Below are 21,021 nucleotides of genomic sequence, written 5' to 3' on the forward strand. Positions count from 1 at the left end.
ATATTTTTTCATTCATTCAATAAATATTTATTAAGCACCTATGTGCCAATCATTATGCTAAGCACAAGAGTATAAAGAAAAGCAAAAACAGGCTCTACTTTTGAGAAGCTCACAATCTAATGGAGAAAAACAATACATTAAAAAGATGAAAAGGGGGGAAGGGAAGGAGAGAACCAGGTATGAACATTATGAAGACATGTCACTGGATGGGAAGTGAGACAGGTTCCCTGGTCCCCTCCTTTTTAAGTGAAGGATGTGAGGTGCTGATATCTATCCATTCTCTCCAATCAAAGGATATATTATTTTGTTTTTCTATTGTCTAGGTTTTCCCACTGTATCCCTCTCCCTTTCCCTCTTCTTGAGCCATCCTCGTAACACCAAAAAAAAAAAAAATTCACAAACATTTTTTAAAATCTGACAACATAAGTGTTCTACACCTTTGTGATCTATGCCAACGTGAGGGGAGTGGGGTGCCTCTCATAAACCTTTGGGGCCAAGTTTATTCTTCATAATTTTACATTTCATTTGAGCATTCAATGTTGTCTTTCCGTTTACTTGTTATAGTCATAGTACATAATATTTTCTTGGATCTGCTTCCTTTATTTTCTACCATCTAAAGTAAGCCTTTCCATGCTTCTCTGTCTCATCATGCTCACCATTTCTTATAACACAGTAACATCCCATTACATTCATATACCATAATTTATTCAGCTATTTCCCAACTGATAACCATCTACTTGGTTTCTAGTTCTTCACAACCACAAAAAAAAAATTACTATATATTGTTGCATATGGAACTGTCTTTTTAGTGATGTCTTCTTTAGAGAATATGCCTAGCAATGTAATCTACAAGTCAAAATTATTTGCATAATTCCAAATAACTTTCCATAATGATTGTACTAAATTGTGTCACCACAATGCCAATCTCCCAATAGCTTTTGTTTTCTTTTCCAATTTGTTAGATGTGGGATGGAACATCAACTATTTTGATTTTGAGTTCTCTTATTAGTGATTTAGGAAATTCTTTCACACAGTCGTTAATTACTTTAAGTTCTTTTGAGAAATGTTTATATCCACTAACTTCTCTACTGGGCAATGCCAAAACTGCAGTTATCTTAATATGCATTTCTGTTATTCTCAATTTGGAACATATTTTTTAAAAATATGCCATTTTTAAAGAACTATGGGAAGACGAACAAACAGGTTAAAAAACACAAAAATCAAAACTATACTAAAATAGCTAAGTAGCAAAGAAATGAGAGCAAAGTGGGTGTTCACTGGCTGGGGGATGGCTGAATAAACTGTGATACTAGGAATGTAAAGAATTTCTAAAAATATGGGAAGACAAATTCTTGTAAACTGAAATAAGTAGAACAACATGCACAATGACAATGGCATAAAAGAAAACTAAAACTTCAATAAACTTTTTTTTGTCTTAAAGAAATGCTATTCAGTATATGGGATGGCTCGCTGAGAGATGCAAGGGGAAAGAAAATGGAAGTTATGATAATGTAAAAAACGAAAATATATCAACAAAAACTCATTTTTTAACAATGTCATGGGCCAATTTGTGTGAGTCCTCTAACTAGAGAGGTGAGATTGGAGGTCAGAGGACTTCCTTGATAAGCAGAGTCATCTACACAGAGAGGATAGCTGAATAGCTAGAGGAAAGAGAAGAGGGCCCGGAGCAGAAATATGGGGAACTCAAGCAGCAGGCAAGAGAAGATCCAGCAAAGGAGGCAGAGAAGAAGCAGTTACACAGTCTTTGTAAGACCACAGAGGATGTAAGCTACTTCCTGTTTATTTTATGTGAACTGGAGCACAACAAACCACATGGAAAAAATACAGTGCAGCTTATGTCACATCTGTTTCTACATGACACTGAGTTTACAAGTCACAGATTTTAGATACCATAGAGTAAGTATAAAGTAAAAGTCTCTCTGAACAACCTAAAGCCTAATGGAAAAAGATATGAACACTGGCAGAATGGAATGGTTTCTTTAGTTAAATTTTTAAAGGCTATCTACGTAATTTTTTAATCTGAAAACCCAGATGTTAAAATCTTAATTTCTACTGTAGAGGCTTACCACTTTAAATGCTTTGTGATACTTGTCTTTTCTACCAAGTCAATTTAACTTTGAAGTGGCAGAAACCGAAGACTAAGTGACATACAAAGTAAGAGCCAAGTATAAGTATGGAATGCAAACTATTGAGTTAAATATATATTTAGTCAGAAAAGGAGTCTATTTTTGAAAAAGGGAAAGCAAAGATAGGACTGAGTCAACTTTTGCAGAATTCTAGCTATAGGAAGCAAGTAGCCTCTTGGCATTCTGATTAGGAAAATCTGAAACACTAGATGAGAAAGTTGACTTTGTATGAAGGGGACTAAAAGGCAGCAAGTTTGGAAGTAAAGTTCCCAGGAACTTCTTGATAAAGAGATCAATGGGGATCTATAAAAGGCTTAAGAATCAAGATCCGAAAAGAAATCAAAACTATCAATAATCATATGAAAAAATGTTCTAAATCTTCTTTGATTAGAAGAAATACAAATTAAAACAACTCATACCTATCAGACTTGCCAATATGACAGTAAAGGAAAATGATAAATGTTGGAGGGAATATGGCAAAATTGAGACACTAATGCATTGCTGGTGGAGTTGTGAACCAATCCAACCATTCTGGAGGACAATTTGGAATTATGCCCAAAGTGCTTTCAAAGATTGCATGCCCTTTGATACAGTAACACCACTATTAAATCTGTATCCCAAAATGATTTTTTTTTAATAAAATGGGAAAGGGCTTGTTTGTACAAAAATATTTACAGCTGCTCTTTTTGTTGTGGCAAAGAATTAGAAACTAAAGGGATGTCCATCAATTGAAGAATGACTGAACAAATTGTGGTAAATGATGGTGAAGGAATACTATTGTGCTATAAGGAATGATGAAAAGGATGATTTCAGAAAGAACTGGAAAGACCTATGTGAACTGATATGGAGTGAAATAAGCAGAACCAGGAGATCATTATACACAATAACTGCAATGCTGTGTGGAAAGATCAAATGATAGACTTTGCTACTAACAGCAATACAACGATCTAGAACGATTCTGAGGGACTTAAGAAAAAGAATGCTATCCACCTCCAGAGAAAGAATTGTTAAGAGCAGGAATGCAGATGAAAACATATGATTTATCACTTGTTTATTTGGGAATATGTTTTGGGGATTTGGATTTATAAGATTATTCACTTACAAAAATGAATATGGAAATTTAAAAAAAAAGAAGAGAGATCTGATAATCATAGAATGTGACACCACAAGAAAGAAAAAAGAAAAGAGTGGAGTAAATGCCAAAACAGTCTTAAGGAACAGTCTTCCCTCCATCTATCCATCTCTCTTTCCTCAGTTCTAGTCCCTTTAGGAAGAGGAAAAAAGCAGCTTTTCAGTGAATCCTCTCTATTTGTGCCCTTGATCCTATCTAATCCTGTCTTGTCCAGGTACAATACTCTCTCCAAATTCTTCCTTATCTACTGCATTTTTCTTTTCATTATCTACAACCAACCCCATTATCTCTCCTCCCCTTCATGGTCAAGCTTCTAGAAAAATGTGGTTTACACTCACTGCCTTCACTTTCTCATCTCAAATTCATTTTTGCCTTCTAACTTCATCAACTGAAACCAATGATCCATTAATTGCCAAATTTAATAGTCTTTCCTCAGTCACTCTCCATCTTATTTTGCTCTCCTCCTGTTTTCCTTATACTGCTCTCTCACCTATCAAGATTCTTCTCAGTGTCCTTTGTTGGATCATCCTCCTTGATTTTGTACTCCAGAGGTATGTCCCAGGCACTCTCACCATCTTCTTTCTCTTCACTCTCAATGGAACTCATAAGCTCCCACGGGTGCAGCTATCACTTCTTTGCAGATGACTCCCAGATCTACATAGAGACAGACAGATAGATCCAGAACCTGTTCTCAAGCTCCAGAGCAAGATCACCAAGTGACCACTAAACTCCTGTGGAGTGACTCACAGCCATTTCAAATTCCATGTTTGAAACTGAACTTATTATCTTTCCCCCAAAACTACCTCCCCCCTTCTTAAATTTCCCATGTCTAAAGTACCATTATTCTTTCACTCGGGTTCCCTGAGCTACCCCTTAACTCCTCACATCCTGTGTCCAAACAGTTGTGAAATCTTGTTATTTCTCTCTCTGCATCTCACTCCCATCCCACTCCACTCACATAGTTCTCACACACTCGCAATAACTTCCTTTTTGTTCTAGTCTCCATTCCAGGTCATCCTTCAGACAGCTAACAAATTAATATTCCTAAAAGGCAGAGACTCAACCAAGTTACTCCCCACTTAAAAAGTTCCAGCTCTAATAAAGGTTTCCTGTTGTCTACGAAGTAAAATATAAACGCCTCTGTATACATGTTTTTCTCTGTATGGCTTTTAAGGTCTTTTCCAATGTGGCTCCAGCCTGCCTTCCAGGCTTACTGCACATTATTCTCACAGTCTACATCCCAAATGGCCTCCCTAATTCTTTGTACATGACATCCCATCTTCCAACTCTAGTGTTGCCCAGGCAACACTGTACCCAGACCCTGAAATGTACTCCCTCCCTCACTTCTACCTTCAAAAATGTCTAATTTCCTTCAAATCTCAACTCAAGTATCATCTTTATGAGGCTCCTTCTGATATGGCAGTTGCTCGTGCCCTTCCCCTGGAAACTGCCTTGTCAATATTTTGAATCTAGGAGCTAAGTTATTTCAGAGTATGAAAGTAGGTGGCATTTCATTTTTATCTTTTCATCTCCAATACCTAACATAGTACCTAAAACACATCAAATAACAGCTTGTTAAGTAAATGAAACTTTATGAGAGTACATTTATTCTGTTGTATTTATGAGAAATGAGAAATATTATCTGTCCATTTATCAATTTCTAAAGGAAAGCTAGGTGGTTCAGTGAGATAAAGAGTGCTGGACCTGAATTCAGGAAGACTCATCTTCCTAAGTTCAAATTTGGCTCCAGTCACTTCTTAGCTGTATGAACTTTGGTAAGTCACTTAACTTTTTGCCTCAGTTTTCTCATCTGTAAAATGAATTGGAGAAGAAAATAGCAAATTACTTCAGTATTTTTACCAAGAAAACCCAAAATTCGGTTGTGAAGAAGTGGGCACACCTGGAACCACTAAATAACAAAAGCAATCATGTAGACAAGAGATTATGCCAGTTCCATCTAGCCCCAAATGGCAGAAACCAAGAACAATGGTGGAAACTGAAGAGGCAAATTTTGGCTCAAAATAAGAAAAAACTTCCTAATGATTACAGCAGTCCAAAAGTTGAATGGCCTGCTTCAGCAAATACTGAAATCTCATCTCTGGAGGTAAAGGGTGACTGGATAATAACTTGTGGGATATGCTGTAGAGGGAATGGCATATGATTTGAGATCCCTTCTAATTCAGATGTCAATCTATTCATCTCTCTCACTATTCTACTTTCTAATTCAGTGGTTTAGCGAGACAGGAAAAAAATTTTATATGTAAAGGTATGAGACCAAACAAAGTATGATATCTTTATTAAGCACTTCTTTTAGATGGCTTAAAAACCAAGGAATATACCTTAACACAGCTAACAAGTTTTTCTGGCAAGGAACTTTGAATTTTCTTGAAGCTTACTTAGTTACAATTCACAGAAGATACCTTATTCTAATATTGCCAAATTTCCTTAATTAATACTAACTTTTAACAAAAATTTCAACAACCAACTTCAGGATTAGAAATAATAGCCCTGGGGGGCAGCTGGGTAGCTCAATGGATTGAGAGCCAGGCCTAGAGACCAGAGGTCCTAGGTTCAGGTCTGCCCTCAGACACTTCATAGCTGTGTGACCCTGGGCAAGTCACTTGACCCCCATTGCCCACCCTTATCACTCTTCCACCTAGGAGCCAATACACAGAAGTTAAGGGTTTAAAAACAAACAACAACAAAAAAGAGAGAGAGAGAGAGAGAGAGAGAGAGAGAGAGAGAGAGAGAGAGAGAGAGAGAAATAATAGACCTGGATGTGTCTCCTTTGGTATCCTTTATTTTGAGTTGGATTCTGGTTTACTCCTAGCTATTTGACAGGTTTGGCATAAATTTCATTGCTGTCATATGACTGTCATATAGTCACCTGATTTCAAATTTGATAGTAACTTCCTGAGGAATGAAGATAAGGCTAAAGAGGTCAGGGATATTTTCATTGTCACAGCTGATTCTAGCATAGGCATACTTTGAATAACACTTCCTTCCTCTTTAACAGGAATGGATGTTTATGGAAGAAGTGCATTATTCAAAAAGATTCAAGTCAGCACAAATATACACTGAATGTTCAAATTTCAAGGAAGGACTATGACTATGTTACACAAAGCTTCTTACTTCAGCATAGGGGATTAAGGTGCCTAAGTGACAACAAATATGCTTGTTGGAAGTATCACAAAATTAATGACTAAGCTTGGCCCCCAAAAAAAATCTATGAGAAGACACTGTCCATTGCCTATTTGTAGAGGCCAGAAACCAAGGGTGTGGAACACTGCTTATTACATCATACTTTTTTGATGTGTCGGTTAGTTTTGCAAAAACAAATTTTTTGTGAAGAATACTTCTCTGCAAGGGGGCAACAGGGGTCATATAGTAGGAATTGCAGGTAATACATAAAAACAAGATATAAATAAAAATTCATCTTAAAAAAATATAAATGAAATTATTTTGAATCAAATTATTCCGATTCAAACCTTCTACATTATACCGAAAAGGAATAAGTTACATGGATAGTAAGGTTAGGCCCACTGACCTATTAATATGTATGTGCTAATTAACTGGGTTCTAAAAAAACTATAGCTAAACTATCAAGCAGGCTACATTACAAGATGAAGCAAGCTAATTTTGACCAGCATAATGGCACTATAAACCTGAAGGGAAGTCAGAGAATTACTGATCCACATCTCTGTCTTAATACACATTAAAGTTCAAACGCCAGAAGCTCAGTACAAGTAAACACAGAGCCCACAAAATAGTAAAGCAAGTCAGCTTTATTGAAAGGATATACAAAACAAAGGAGCAGCCCAGGAAGATGAAATAGGGCAGTCCTGCCTGTTGGGGTCCAGGAGTTAAGTGCCCCTTAAACCCTAGGAGATCCCAAGGGAATCTCCTTATACCAGTGAAATCTGGAGGATTTATATAGTGTTCTTACCTGGTCAGGGATAAGCATTGGAAGAAAGGAGAGAAAAGACTAGATCTGGGAACTATTCAAGGAGGGAGGACTCTCAGGAAACTGGAGCTTAGAGACCCAATACTGTTGGTCCCAAGTCTAGGATACTTGACTCAGAGTTTAGAGCAGTGGTTCCCAAACTTTTTTGGCCTACTGCCCCCATTCCAGAAAAAAAAATGTTACTTAGCCCCCTGGAAAGTAATTTTTAAAAAAAAATTTCAATAGCAACTAATAGGAAAGATAAATGCATCTGTGGCCATCACCGCCCTCCTAGATTGCTGCAGCACCCACCAGGGGGCAGTAGCGCCCACTTTGGGAATCACTGGTTTAGAGCTTGCTGTAAGATTCTTCCTTTTATCTGGGTAAAAAAGCTATTGTGGTCTTGCTACAGAGACCAAAAGCTATAATCCTAATACAACACAACTCAAAATCTCTAAGTCTTCAAATGTCCTTTCATAAGGTTTCAGAATTGGTCTACACTTTTACCTCACCAAATTCCACTCTCAAAGGCTCAAAGATAGTGATATTTGAACAAAGGATTATATGATGGTGAAAGAATTGAAGTGAAATTCAAGTCCCAGGTCAGCTGGTGCAGTAATAGAGAACCAGACTTGCAGCCAGAAAGACCCACACACACACATTTATTTATGGGTTTTTTAGGGTTTTTTTTTTAATTTTGATTTTTATTTTGAATATTTTCCCATAGTTACATGTTTCATGGTCTTTCCCTCTCCCCCGATGAACAATTCCACTGGGTTTTATATGTATCATTAAGACCTAATTCCATATTATTGATAGTTGGACTAGAGTTATCATTTAGTGACTACATCCCCAATAATATCAGCCAGGAAGACTTGAGTTCAAATCCAGACCTCAGATGAACAAGATCATGTTTGCTTCCCTCAATTTCCTCATCTGTAAAATGAGATGGAGAAAGAAATAAATGGCAAACAACTCAGTATCTTTGCCAAGAAAACCCCAAATGAGGTCAGTCAGACATGACTGAAATGATTGAACACAAAGTTAAAGTCCAGACCCTGCTACTTACTGCCTGTGTTGTTACTGAATTTCACTTAGCCACTCTGATCTCAGTTTCCTCTTCTGTAAAAATGAGGTGGTCTACCTAGATGAACAAGATCCCTTCCTACTTCAAATCTTTTAGAAATAGAACAATTTTGCTCTTCAGTAGTCTCTTAAAACTATCCACACCAAGCAACAGAACACTAACAACTTCACATTTATGTTGCACTTAAAATTGGTTACAAAGTTCTTTTCTCATAACAACCCTGTCAAATAAGGCAAACAAATATTAAGTTCTATCTCCACTTTATAGGTAAGAAAATTGAGGCTCAGAAACATAAGTGATTTACATTATATATGTCCACATAGCAAAATTAATAAGTAAGAAATTTTGAATGCAGGCTCAGGTTTTCTACCTCAGAATCACAATCTCAGAAGTTCTCAATTGGAAGGGATGTTTAAGGCTGACACTCATTTAAGTCACACCCTAAACACCATCATTTCTTAAAGGAAGTTTAAGTGGAACTGAAATCTGCCTTGATGGCAATTACTGGCCCATGTTCCCAGCTCTGCCTTTTGAAGCCCAACAGAGAAAGTCTAGAATTTCAACAGCTCTGTAACTAGTTGAAGACAATTAGCCCATCATCAAATGTTCTCTTTTCCAAACTAAATTATACCTAACTATTTCAACCCATCTTCATTTTATAATCCTAAAGTTTTTCTGGAACCATCCAAATTCTCTTTCCTTGACACTCTGAAAATAATGGCAGGTCTTCCTAAAATGTTAACTTCCTGAATTGAACGTGCATCTTCCATATGGGGTGTGATCTAGCCACAATGCAAAGGAACCTTTTCACTCCAGAAAATCCTCTAATTTACTCTAGGACTTCATACAAGAATAAACCTAAAAGTATAAAACTATTTTGACAAAGACTTTTTCACTGGGTTATAATATCTCTTGGGTTATATTTCCTTGATTCCATCTTGGTATCTTAAAAAAAAAACTAAACTCAAATTCTTAACTGCCAAGTCAGACACAAAGGAATGATGTTAGTGGTGGGATACCTCTATTAACCAGATATCTGATGGAACTCTACCAAAAGCAGAATTGCTAATAATAATAATAGCTAATAACAGAATTAATGATAATTTCATCCTTCAAAAGGTAAAAATGTTAAATAAGGGAAAAGTCTAAACAATGAGGGACTGAATGCTGTCTTTTTTGGGGAGAAAAGTTTGAAGTAACTCTGGAATCTTAGAATCTTAAAAAAAAAATTAAGACACGAATCCTAAATGGTTTAAAATCTTAAAGTGGAAGATTAGGAGAAATAGGAAGACATTAAATGAAATTCTGAAGGCATTTGAAGACAAATAGGTTGAGAAAAAAGGTAAATTAGTCAAGAGGCCAATGTGGATGCACAAAGTTTTAAGAGCAGGTAACATGATATTAACAAAAAATATAGAAGACTATAAAGTGTCCAACATACCAAAGCACAAAATAGCAAGAAAATGAAAGCACAACAAAAATGAGGTTTTTAGTGAAAAAACTGAATGAGGCAAAAGGAGAATCACAAAAAGGATAAGAACATTGTTCAAGGCCACTGAGATGATAAAGAGACAAGGAAAAAGGAAGAAAAAGTTCAACTCTTTATTTTGCTTCAGGTTTTTTTTTTCCCCCCTGTCAAGGAAAATAAACTTTAAACTGTAAAGGACAAAATTTAAATTGCCTTTTTTTTTTTAAATCCTTTACCCCTCTGTCTTGGAGTCACTGCTGTGTATTGGCTCCAAGGCAGAAGAGTGGTAAGGGTTAGGCAATGGGGGTTAAGTGACTTGCCCAGGGTCACTAGGAAGTGTCTAAGGTCAGATTTGAACCTAGGACCTCCTGTCTATAAACCTGGCTCTCAATCCACTGAGCCACCCAGCTGCCCCCTTAAATTGCTTGCTTTTTAATTTAAAAAAAAAAAAAAAACAAAAAAAAAAAACTTGATATCCAAGTAGGGAAAGATGGTAAGAGAATACCTACCTGCCCTTCATGAGGTCAGGTTATTTGTTTGTAGCAGAAACAATAATCAGAGTGATAAAAGAACTAGACAATATGGCTAAGACATTGTTGATCACCTTTTTAAAAAAATCATGGAGAAGAGAAATGACCATAAGACTGGGAAAAAGTAAAAATAAGATTAAATAAAAAAATTTTTAAAGAGAGGAACAGAATTGGCTACAATTCCACACCATCTGCCTTGAACAGGAAGGAAGGTCCCTTCTTTATCAGCCATTTCATCAGCCTTCTGGGTTCCACAATCCATCAAGTATTACAACACATACTCCATTTCTCAACTTTGAGTATTTTCACTATGTACGTGTATTGAATGCTCTTTCTCCAATTCCATTTCCTAGCCTTTTTCAAGTCTCAGCTTAAATTACACCTTCTGCAAGAAACCTTCCTTCGTTCTTCCAATTTATTCTGTATATATTTTGTCTGTACATATTTGTTTGCATGTTGTATCTCCCACAGAACAGGACCTATTTGTTCTTTGCCTACTTTTGTATCCCCAGATCTATGAATAGGAATAGGAAATTAGAACAGAGTAGGTGATAATTTTTAAATACTGGTTGACCTGACTCTACACACCACAGGTTAATGAACTTGGTTTTTATTCCTGGTAACATTCTAAGATAACTATTCACTGTTTTTCTTAGTTTTCAAAACTGTTGAAATAAATTTAGCAGATTCACAGTTGGGAAATCTTCAACCCTAGTTTTGAGAACATGCTTTACAATGATGAGGGGGAAAAAAGCTGACATTTCATCTGAATACTTTATGACTGAAAATCATAGGAGGCTGACTCATAATTGCAGCACAGATACATGTCAACACCCCACTAGCCAGGGAAAATTCTAATGGTTCTCTTACAGTAATTTTACTTATAAAATTTTATGGTTCTTTAAAAGCACGATCTGCAAGTAGTATCTCTCTGGCATGGGAAGAAGGTAAGGGGGAAAAAAGCTCTATGAAATACATCTCCAGTTAAGGTATGATGACAAAGTAGAAATGAAGAGGGATTAGCAATAACAGATCTCAAACTACACAAAGCAGTATTAATCATTAAAACTATTTAGTACTGACTAAAAAATAGAAAAGTTAATCACTGGATGCACAGTTTGATAAATGTAAAGATCTTAACAACTATCAAGGTTAAGAACTCAAAATTCAAACAGAACTCTGGGATAACTATCAAAGAAAGCAACTAGGCAGAAATAAGGGACAGACCAAAACATTGCACTATATACTAAACCAAGCAATAAATGGATATATGGATATATTCGAGGGCCACAACACAAAGTAAAGAAAATATCTTTTGCACCTACAGAGTTCATGTCCAAAGCAAGGGATAGAAATGATCAGAAGATAAAAAATTATGCTTAAATGAAATTTTAAATCTTTTTACAGAAAAAAAAATACTCAAAATTAGAAAGGAAAAAGTTAATTTGGTAAAACATCTTTGCAATAATAAGGTTCTCATTTACAGGACATAAGTTATTGGCTTTAATTTAAAAGAACAAGAGTCAATGCCCAAAAGTTAAATGGTCAAAGGGATAGGAAGAAATTCAAATGATCACTCATCAATATGGCAAAAAAAAAATTTTTTTTAAAGTAGTAGTAACTGTTTGGGGAGATAGTCATAATAATGCTCTGCTGATGTAGCTGTGAAATGGTAAAAAAATTCTGGAAAACAACTTGGAACTATGCCCCAAAAGTTACCAAACTGTGCATATCCTTTGACTTAGTGATCCATACTAATAGGCTTATTTCCCTCAAAGAGTTCAAAGAAGTAACTCATATATGTGTAATAATATTTATAGCATCTGAATCTTTTTGCTGTAGCAAAGACTGGAAAACAAAGAAGGTGCCCATCTTAGGAAATGGCTTAAAAAATTATAGTATGTGAATGGAATATTACTGGGCTACAAAAATGATGAAAGGGATAGTTTCAAACAAACCTGAAAAGACTTGAATGAAATGAAGAACTTCAAGGTCACTCCTCTAATGCCTATGTATATTAATAGCATGGCATAGGGATTAGAGGAATGGCCTCCAAGTCCTTTAGAAAGCCTTCAGTTCAAATCCTACTTCTGATACACGCTAGTTGTGTCACCCCCAAGCATTTGATTAAATGCTTGCTGTGTGCCAGTCACTGTGCTAAGCTCTGATAATGCAAAAGAAAAGCAAAGAGCTCACATTTTAATTGGTGAGGTAACAGGTAAAAAATTGTAACAAGATACACAAGTATAAAAAGAGAGTAACCTCAGGAGGATGTTAACAATTATCAAATGTTTGAACCCATTTGATTCTGCCCCAAACAGTTCTCTGAGACTCAATTACAAATAAAACAGAAGTGTGTGTTGGGGGGGGGGGGGGGGCCGCAGTTGGGTAGCTCAGTGGATTGAGAGCCAGGCCTAGAGACAGGAGGTCCTAGGTTCAAATCCGGCCTCAGACACTTCCCAGCTGTGTGACCCTGGGCAAGTCACTTGACCCCCATTGCCCACCCTTACACTCTTCTGCCTTGGAGCCAATACACAGAAGTTAAGGATTAAAAACACACACACACACACACACACACACACACACACACACAAAAGAAAGGAGGGCCTACACTGACAGTGGTCTGAATGATGTCCTGCAACATCTCCATCCCCACCACATGTACACCATTTTCAATATAGTACCACTTTTTTTATGTGCTTAATATACACTTTACAGCACATGAAGGCCTAACACTTCACAGTTCATGAAGGTATAACACTTGCACTACCTCCCTAATAGGGTTGGGAGAAGTTTTATAAGCCTTAAAATACTTTTTTAAATGATTATTAATAATGGAATATTAAAATTTCAGAATGAATAGTCAGTCTTACATTGAGGGTGCCCTGGGTTTCCATCCTCCCTCTGATACTTAATAGCTATATAACTCTAGGAAAGTCACAGTCTCTTACCGTCTCAGGCAAATTTCTAAGATTTTAATTAACAATAATGTGCCAGACACTGTGCTAATGTGTCTTATAATTATCACCTTGTTTGTTCTTCACAACAACCTTGGGAGGTAGGTGCTATTATTATTCCCATTTTCATGATGAGAAATTTGAGGCAAATAGAGATTAAGTGACTTGTCCAGAATCACACAGCTAAGAAGTATCTGAGGCTGAATTTGAACTGCCAGTTTCTACAATGGCACCCAAATTATATTTCCCAGGTTGCCAGAGAGAAAAAGAAGTTATATGTCAATACTGCTTCTGGTTTTCACTATCAAGAGACAGGTATTTAAATGATTCCTAAGTATAATTATACTACTTAATTCTTAGAACACCAAAATTTCAGTTAAGAACTAAACTACATTAAAGTGATCTGCAATTTACACTGTTACTATCAATTAATTTTAGTTTTTAAAGATATACCCAAATTGAATAGCTGTACCAAAATCTCCTAGAAACCAAGAAAAACAATAACACTTTCCCTTTTACTACCCCCTCTACAACAACTTATAATTTAAAAGTCAACTTGATTTAGCAGTTGGGCAATTTTATTGTAACCTTACTAAAGCAGAATAACAAGCAACTAACTTACGGTAGAACTTCAGGAACCATTCTTAACCTACTATTGCATGTTTATGTTCTTATGATTTAATCCTCTGGCCCCTTTATTTGTCCTCTCAATTACAGGCTCAAAAGCTGAAAGTGCCTTCCTTAGAGAGACTCTCCTCCAATCTCTTTGTTCTAAATATGGAGAAAAATTCCTTTACAAGTGCAAACTTGCCCAAAATTAGTTACTGAGTTAGTAGCAGAGATGGCACTAGAAATTCAGGTGTCCCTGACTTGTAGTCCAATACTCTCCTCACTAACTCATCCAACTCTCTAACCATTTTTCCTCCATCAATCAGCAAACATTTACTAAGAGCATACGAACTATGTCTAGGCAAACATTTAAAAAAATCTTCCCTCAGGATGTTTTACATTTTAACTGTATCTCAGTGGATCAGTGGCATCCAAAGGTAAGGATCCAAGATTTATAACCCACATCAGCAAAACACTGACAATTGTGTGTCCATAATTCATAGCAATTGGTGAGTCTTTATCAAAGAAACAGCTTAAAGGCTGCAAACATGTGATCAGACACCAGTCATTCGTCTTGGTAAGATGGGATCCCAAATGATGGGGTTCCACCTCTGCTGACACCATCCCTTCCTACTAGTAAGACCACCACACACACCTGCCATCTACAGTAGAACACTGCAAGTCTGGAGGGTATCTGGAGGTTACATAACTCAAGAGTTCCTAGAACAGGAGCTCAGAGCTGTAGGAAGGCCAGAGCAGCACACTCAGAGAATGGATAAACTTCATCATCATTTCACATATGCTGCAAGCCAAGGACACAAATCCAGATGTAGAACAAAGGACAGATGCCCTGGAATATGCTCAATCAAAAATTACCTCACCTGTACAGAGTAATCTGACATCTAAGGTATTCTGGTTTAAATTCTTTACTAGTATGATAATGGATAGAGCTAGATCTGCAAAAAGCCCAGTCTTTTATTCCAATGCCTTCATTTTACAAATAAGGAACTAAATGCCCAGGGAGCTTCACAGACTTATCCCACATCATAAAGATAATAAATAGCACAACTGGGATCTGAACTCATGTCTTTCAACTCCCAATAAGGCACTCTTTTTCCTATTCTAAGTAAAAGACACAATACTGGTCATTCCTGGATGATTCTACCACTTAACACCTACTAGCTAAACGACCACCCAGTCAAGTCACTTAACCTAAGTCTTAGTTTCCTCATCTATAGAATAGGGATAACAATGCCAATTGTACCTAATTCACAGGATTGTTTACATGACTAAATGTGAACGTTTGTTAAGTGTTATTGCAGAAGCTAAAACATTTTGTCACTGACCTCCTCCCTATTCTTTAATCAAAAGTATTTTCACTTTAATGTCTTAAAAAAAACCAAAACACTTTACTCTCCATCTTAGAATATTGTGAATTGGTTTCAAGGCAGAAGAGTGTCACTGGCCAGGCAATGTGCCTTGCCCAGGGTCACACAGCTAGAAAGTCTCAGACCAGATTTGAGAATCTCCTATAGCTGCCTCTCACTATAACTTTCAACTGGTTACCCACCCTGGCCCTAATATACCTAAGGTATAGCTAAATTCCAATTACTTACATCCATATTGAATCATGCTGATGTTTTATTAACTTCAGAATAGAATAGTTTTAAAAAAATAATCTCTGCTTAAGCAGTTTCTTTGTACAATTACTTATCACGAAATAGAGCTGGTCTTGGAGTCTACAAATTCAAATACTGCCTCAGAAAGCATTCCTTTTTAAAACTGGAAGAATTTTTAACACATACAGAGATGTTGATGCAAGAATTTTTGTTTGTTTAGAAAACACTTACTAGCCACTTGACTGGGCAAGTCATTTAACCTCTTTTCAGGATTAGTTTCCTCATCTGTAAAATCTAATAATGACATTCATAGGGAAGTGGTGAGAATCAAATGAGATAACGTATGTAAAGTGCTTTGCCAACCTTAAAAGTCCCACATGAAGGCCAGCTAGTATTACTGCCACCTCTAATTCTGGACCAGCAAATAACATCCTATAAGAGGCTTGAGATTCTCTTTAAAATTTAAAACATGTAAATGACTACCACATTTCCTCCAGGACACATACAGTCCAATCCAAAGTTAATTATACAATATATGCAACAAGACAATGTGTCACAGGTAAGTGATGAAAAGATAAAACATAGTTAAGTCTTGATCCAAGGAGTTAGCTAGCATTCTATAAAGCTTAGAGGAGCTGGGTTTCCAACCATGGAACTGGACCTTAAGCAAGTCCCTTGATCTCTGAGGTCCCTTTTAGTAGTTCAATAATTCTATGATTACCATACCAGCAGCAAAGATGAGTAAAAGGAGCAATCAGGAACAGGTAAGTGGTTCCTTCACTGGTCTCCAACCAGAAAAACTTCATTTGGAATCATACTTAAATGCAAATAGAAAGATGTCAAAATCATATTATGCAGCTATGAATAATAAAAAATTGACGGGCAATGTTCATCAAAAGAAATTAACTACCCTACTGAAACAATGAAGACTCTTGTGTGACATTCTGCATTTATAAGTTCCTTTTTGTCTTCCTCTTTATTTAATTCAGCATAGGTTTCACTATTTCCCCAGGGTGACATTTAGGGTGTGTCTCAACAGTAAGCTGTAACTCAATTATTGGTCTAAGGCAGCTGTGGAGAACATAGGAAGAACAGTGAGACAGAGTTCTGATCCCAGGGAAGAGAGAGGCCTTATTAATAAGCCCCATTAACTGCTCAAATAATTTGCTTAAAATAAAAAATTATGGGATTTTGTTTCTTCAACTAGAAAGTGGTAAAATACTTTACTAAAGGTCCCCTCCAGCTCTAATATTTTATAAGTCTACACTCACTAAAAAATAATTATTTAAGAGATTGAACATTATTTTTAAAAGGATAAGCAAAGCAAGTTGGCTTTATACTTATCTTCCCTAAATAGCTAAACCTGACAACCCAAAAGTGATGAGTTTGAAAGGAAAGCAAGAAAGCATTCCCTTTTAAAACCAGCAAGATTTTAACACATAGAGATGTTGATGCAAGAAGTTTTTTTTGATGAAAACACTTATTCTGTAAAATCAAGTAGACAAAAAAGAGTTCTGAACGAAGATTAACAATGCAGAAAAACTTCAGAATTCACAAACTGGCAAGCAAGATTTTTACTAAAAGAAAAAAACATGCTGTCATGGTTCAAATCCTAGCTGTGCTACATATTACCTATAAGTCATTTAGCCCATCTGAACCTCAGTTTCCTCAACAGAAGACTTCTAAGGTTCCTACCAGTTCTAACTCTGTGACCTACTTTTCATCCTTCCAATTTATTTTCATGTAGTTCATTTGGCTCTATATTCACAAACCATCTTGATATGGAAAAATGTTAAAATTATTTTTAGTTACACAGGAAAACAGCACTTTTCTTGACCAAATTCTAGGTTAGACCAAAAAACCACACCCACACACATCCACACACACTTCACTCTATCACAAAGCTCCAATGATGCTTTTGCTTCATTGATATGCTCATCTCCATATTTCAAACCTCTATTTCACAGGATTAAATTATATTTAATTTTCTTATATATATATTTTAAAAAACAAATATTATTACAATACTCAATTATCAACTTCTGAGAACTTGCAAGACAAGATACTATTACTGCTAGTTCAGGGATCTTTATTGGCAGACTTTGTAGTGAAGTCTACATATTTCCTGAGAATCATGTTTATAAAGACAAAATAAAAAGAGAAGATTACAAAGGAAAACAATTACAATGAAATATATTGATAAAAAACTTTTAAAAACCAGACCCCAAAAGTCAACACCTTCTATGCTAGTTTTACTTCTATAAAAAGCCTTATACTAGAAATTCTGGAAGCCTAAGCAAAAAACAATGAATGTTCCTTTGACATATAATTTGCCTATGGCTCCGATAATAATCTGAATTTATAAATATTTGACAAATCACTTAACATGTAATTTTGGGGATGGGATACATAGACTATTTAAAAAAAAAAACAGCAATACAGAAAGCCCAGCAATACAAGCAAATATATACAAAGGGGAATGATGTATGATTTGGCAAGGTAGTCTAAAAATAACATCTGGAGTCTGAGGAAAAGGTTTTTGATCTCAACTTTGCTACTACCTGCAAGTGACCTTAGGCAAATCATAACATTTTTATACCTCAGTTACCTCATCTGTAAAATGGAGATTCAATACAATTTAACAAGCATCTATTTTCTATGGATGGTGCCTAGCATATAAGTGCTTAAATTCTTGACTTATGAAAGCACTGAGCATATTAAAAAAAAAAAAAAAAAAAAAAAAAGCCAACCCTCAAGAAATTTATACTCTACCCAAGAGATAAATATATGTGCACAGATCAGTAAAAACAAAAATAAGGGAAGGTAGAAGATTCAGAAAAGGCCTCTAGAATTAAGTTTGGCAAGAAACTAGAGATTTTCACTGGCAAAGATAAGAGAACATTCCAGGAAAAGAGGACATGTGAAGCAGAATATCAAATCTGGGGAACAGAAAATAGGCTAGTTTTGACTTGGAAAATATAACATACAAAGAGTGCTAAAACCTGGAAAAGGCTGAAGCCAGACTGAAAAAGGGGTTCAAATGTCAAGCTGGAAATTTGCATTTTATCCCAAGAAGGAATTGCTAAAGATTCTAGAGCAGGAAAGTGATATAGTAAGACCTACCTATCCTTTAGGACAGTGATAGACAACGTACTGCTGGGCCAGATGCAGCCCCCTAAAATGTTCTATCCAGCCTCCCAACATTATTCCTAATCTGACGAATACAATGAGTAGGATACAATACAATGAAACTTGGAAAGAGTTGCCTTAGAAACAGAGGGACAGATGAGCATTTCCTTTCCTTTGGCCCCCTCTTTAAAAAGTTTGCCCATCATTGCTATAGGAAGATTATTTTGGCAGTGTGTGAATGGCAGAAAAGAAAGTGGAAAGGGTAGAATAAGGGAGACTGACTAAAAGAGAATTGCAATAGTTCAAGTGTCAAACCCAAATAGTACTGATTCTAAGAGAGAAGGTAAAAAAAGAAGAAAGGGAAGGGAGGAGAGGAAGAATGTCAAGGCTCAACAATTTGTTCTGACCCCTTCCCTTTCCACTCTTAATCACCTAGACCAGTGATGGTGAACCTGTGGCACATGTGCTGAAGACAACACACAAAGACCTCTCCATGGGTACAAATGGCTGGCCATCCACTGCAGAACTGCTCCCTTCCCCCTCTGCACCCCACCCCTCCATGGGCAGAGCACTTGGCCACTCATCCTTTTCTCCCTTCCTGGTCTAAGACTGGGGGCCACAGCTGGAGGGGGGAAAAGGGGAAGCATCTCCTCTCCCTCCACTGAGCCCAGCCCTACCCCCTAAAAGATCTCCACTTTCTCCCTTCCTTTCCTCCACCCCCCGGCTCCCACCCCCATAGGCAGGTAAGGCTGGATTCAAGCTGAGTACAGGGGCAGCACCAAGAGGCAGCTAACCAGGGACCAGCTTACCAGAAGACTAGTCCCTACCCCCAATGCAAGGGGAGGGGAGGCAGTCTCTGAGGCTGGTGGAGTACAACACAGGGTCCCTAAAAAAGTTCTAAAAGGACCTAGACCTTAAGTAGCCATTTTCTCACTTATTCTCACTGAGAGGAAAACTGTCATCTTTTATGAGATTAGATTTTGAATGGAGTCCTGAAGTCTCTTCTTCATACTCTTTCCCTTACATAGTTTGTTGGGCTTTTATTTGCAGGGAGGAGGGAAGAAAAATACCAGCAAAAGAAGAAAGCTTGCTAGATTTTTTTCAATTATTTTAAGGGCAGATTACAGAACTACAAAGGTGATCCCAGAAGACTAAGGAATCCCTCAAGATAGAATCCTAAAGTGGCAGCCCCACAAGACAAAAGAACCTGCTCCAAATTACTTTAAATGCCTAGTTTCCCCGGACAACCAGACATGCAGGGGGCTAACAAGAAAAAACCAAAAGACCTCTTGGGCAGGACTGGGGAATCAAACAAATGTAAGATTCCTGCAGTACATCTCAGTATTTCTCATTGCAGTAGTACTGTCTATTAGGTATCTTTATAGGACTACCATGGTGATTTAATTTTCTTTCATAACATTTTCTTGAAATGTTAGCAAAGAATTTTAACAAATATAAAACAATTTAATACTTTTTTCCTGTTACAGTTTGATTATAAATTACATAATACATACTAAAGATTGAGTATAAGGACTAGAGATTTCAATTTTAAATATGAACTCTTACTAGAAAATAACTTCTTTTAATATTTACTTAAATTACTATTAAGAGCTGGTATTTAAATTGGTAAAGTTTCCAGAGCACCAACATACTTTCTCTTGTTTTACCTTCACAAAAACCCTATGAGTAAATAATACACCCACTATGAGTGAATATGGGTCTTATCCCACATTTTAGAAAGGAGGAAACTGAAGCTAAAGTTAAATGACTTGGTCATGTAACATAGCTAGAAATATCCAAAAGATTCAAATCCAGGTTTCTCCTGATGGCAAATCTAGTACTATTAACTTTTTGTTCACCCTAAGGAGAACGGTTAAAACACAGCACTAATTATTGCTTGTAGAGGTCAATTTTTATGAAAGACAAATCACTAATGCACAAGCTTATTTCAGTTTCTTTCAAAATACAACCTAAAGGGTCCACCCAATGACCAATATAGATTTGATATAATTTTATACAATAATTTATTATGCAGGATCCCCAAAAATGGGCAACATTTTCTTATTTGTTTTTCTTATTTTTCTTTGTTGTAATGAGGATACATTTCAGCAATATATCTAATGGTTGAAGCAAGTACAACAAGAAAGCAAAAAAATAAAATGTTAGTTTAAAAAAGTTTCAAGTTAGACAACCCCATTCTCCCTATGCAATCTAGTTGGTAACAATTGTATAGGAGATATAGTTAAATAGAAACAAAAATTGTTGGGATTACCTTATATCCCTATCCCAAGACCATTTGGAAAGGCAAAAACAGTGAAACAGTGTTTCACTCCCTAAAGGCCAGTTATCCTTTTTATAAAGTTGGAGGGGGGATGGAGGGATGTCTGGGAGTAGAACTCT

The 21,021-nt window shown here is 36.4% G+C and overlaps 1 protein-coding gene and 1 non-coding gene across 2 annotated transcripts in view; both read right to left on the reverse strand.

Moving 5' to 3' along the window:
• The window catches only part of SNX5 (sorting nexin 5), a 44,422-nt gene that overhangs the window by 20,461 nt on the left and 2,940 nt on the right, over positions 1-21,021 (reverse strand). The gene's annotated exons all lie outside the window — the stretch shown is intronic.
• LOC123238503 lies at positions 14,424-14,670 on the reverse strand. The gene has a single exon (XR_006505665.1). It is a non-coding gene; the product is annotated as a small nucleolar RNA SNORD17 (small nucleolar RNA).

The sequence above is a fragment of the Gracilinanus agilis genome, chromosome 2 (assembly GCF_016433145.1).
Source record: "Gracilinanus agilis isolate LMUSP501 chromosome 2, AgileGrace, whole genome shotgun sequence".
NCBI classification, from domain to species: domain Eukaryota; kingdom Metazoa; phylum Chordata; class Mammalia; order Didelphimorphia; family Didelphidae; genus Gracilinanus; species Gracilinanus agilis.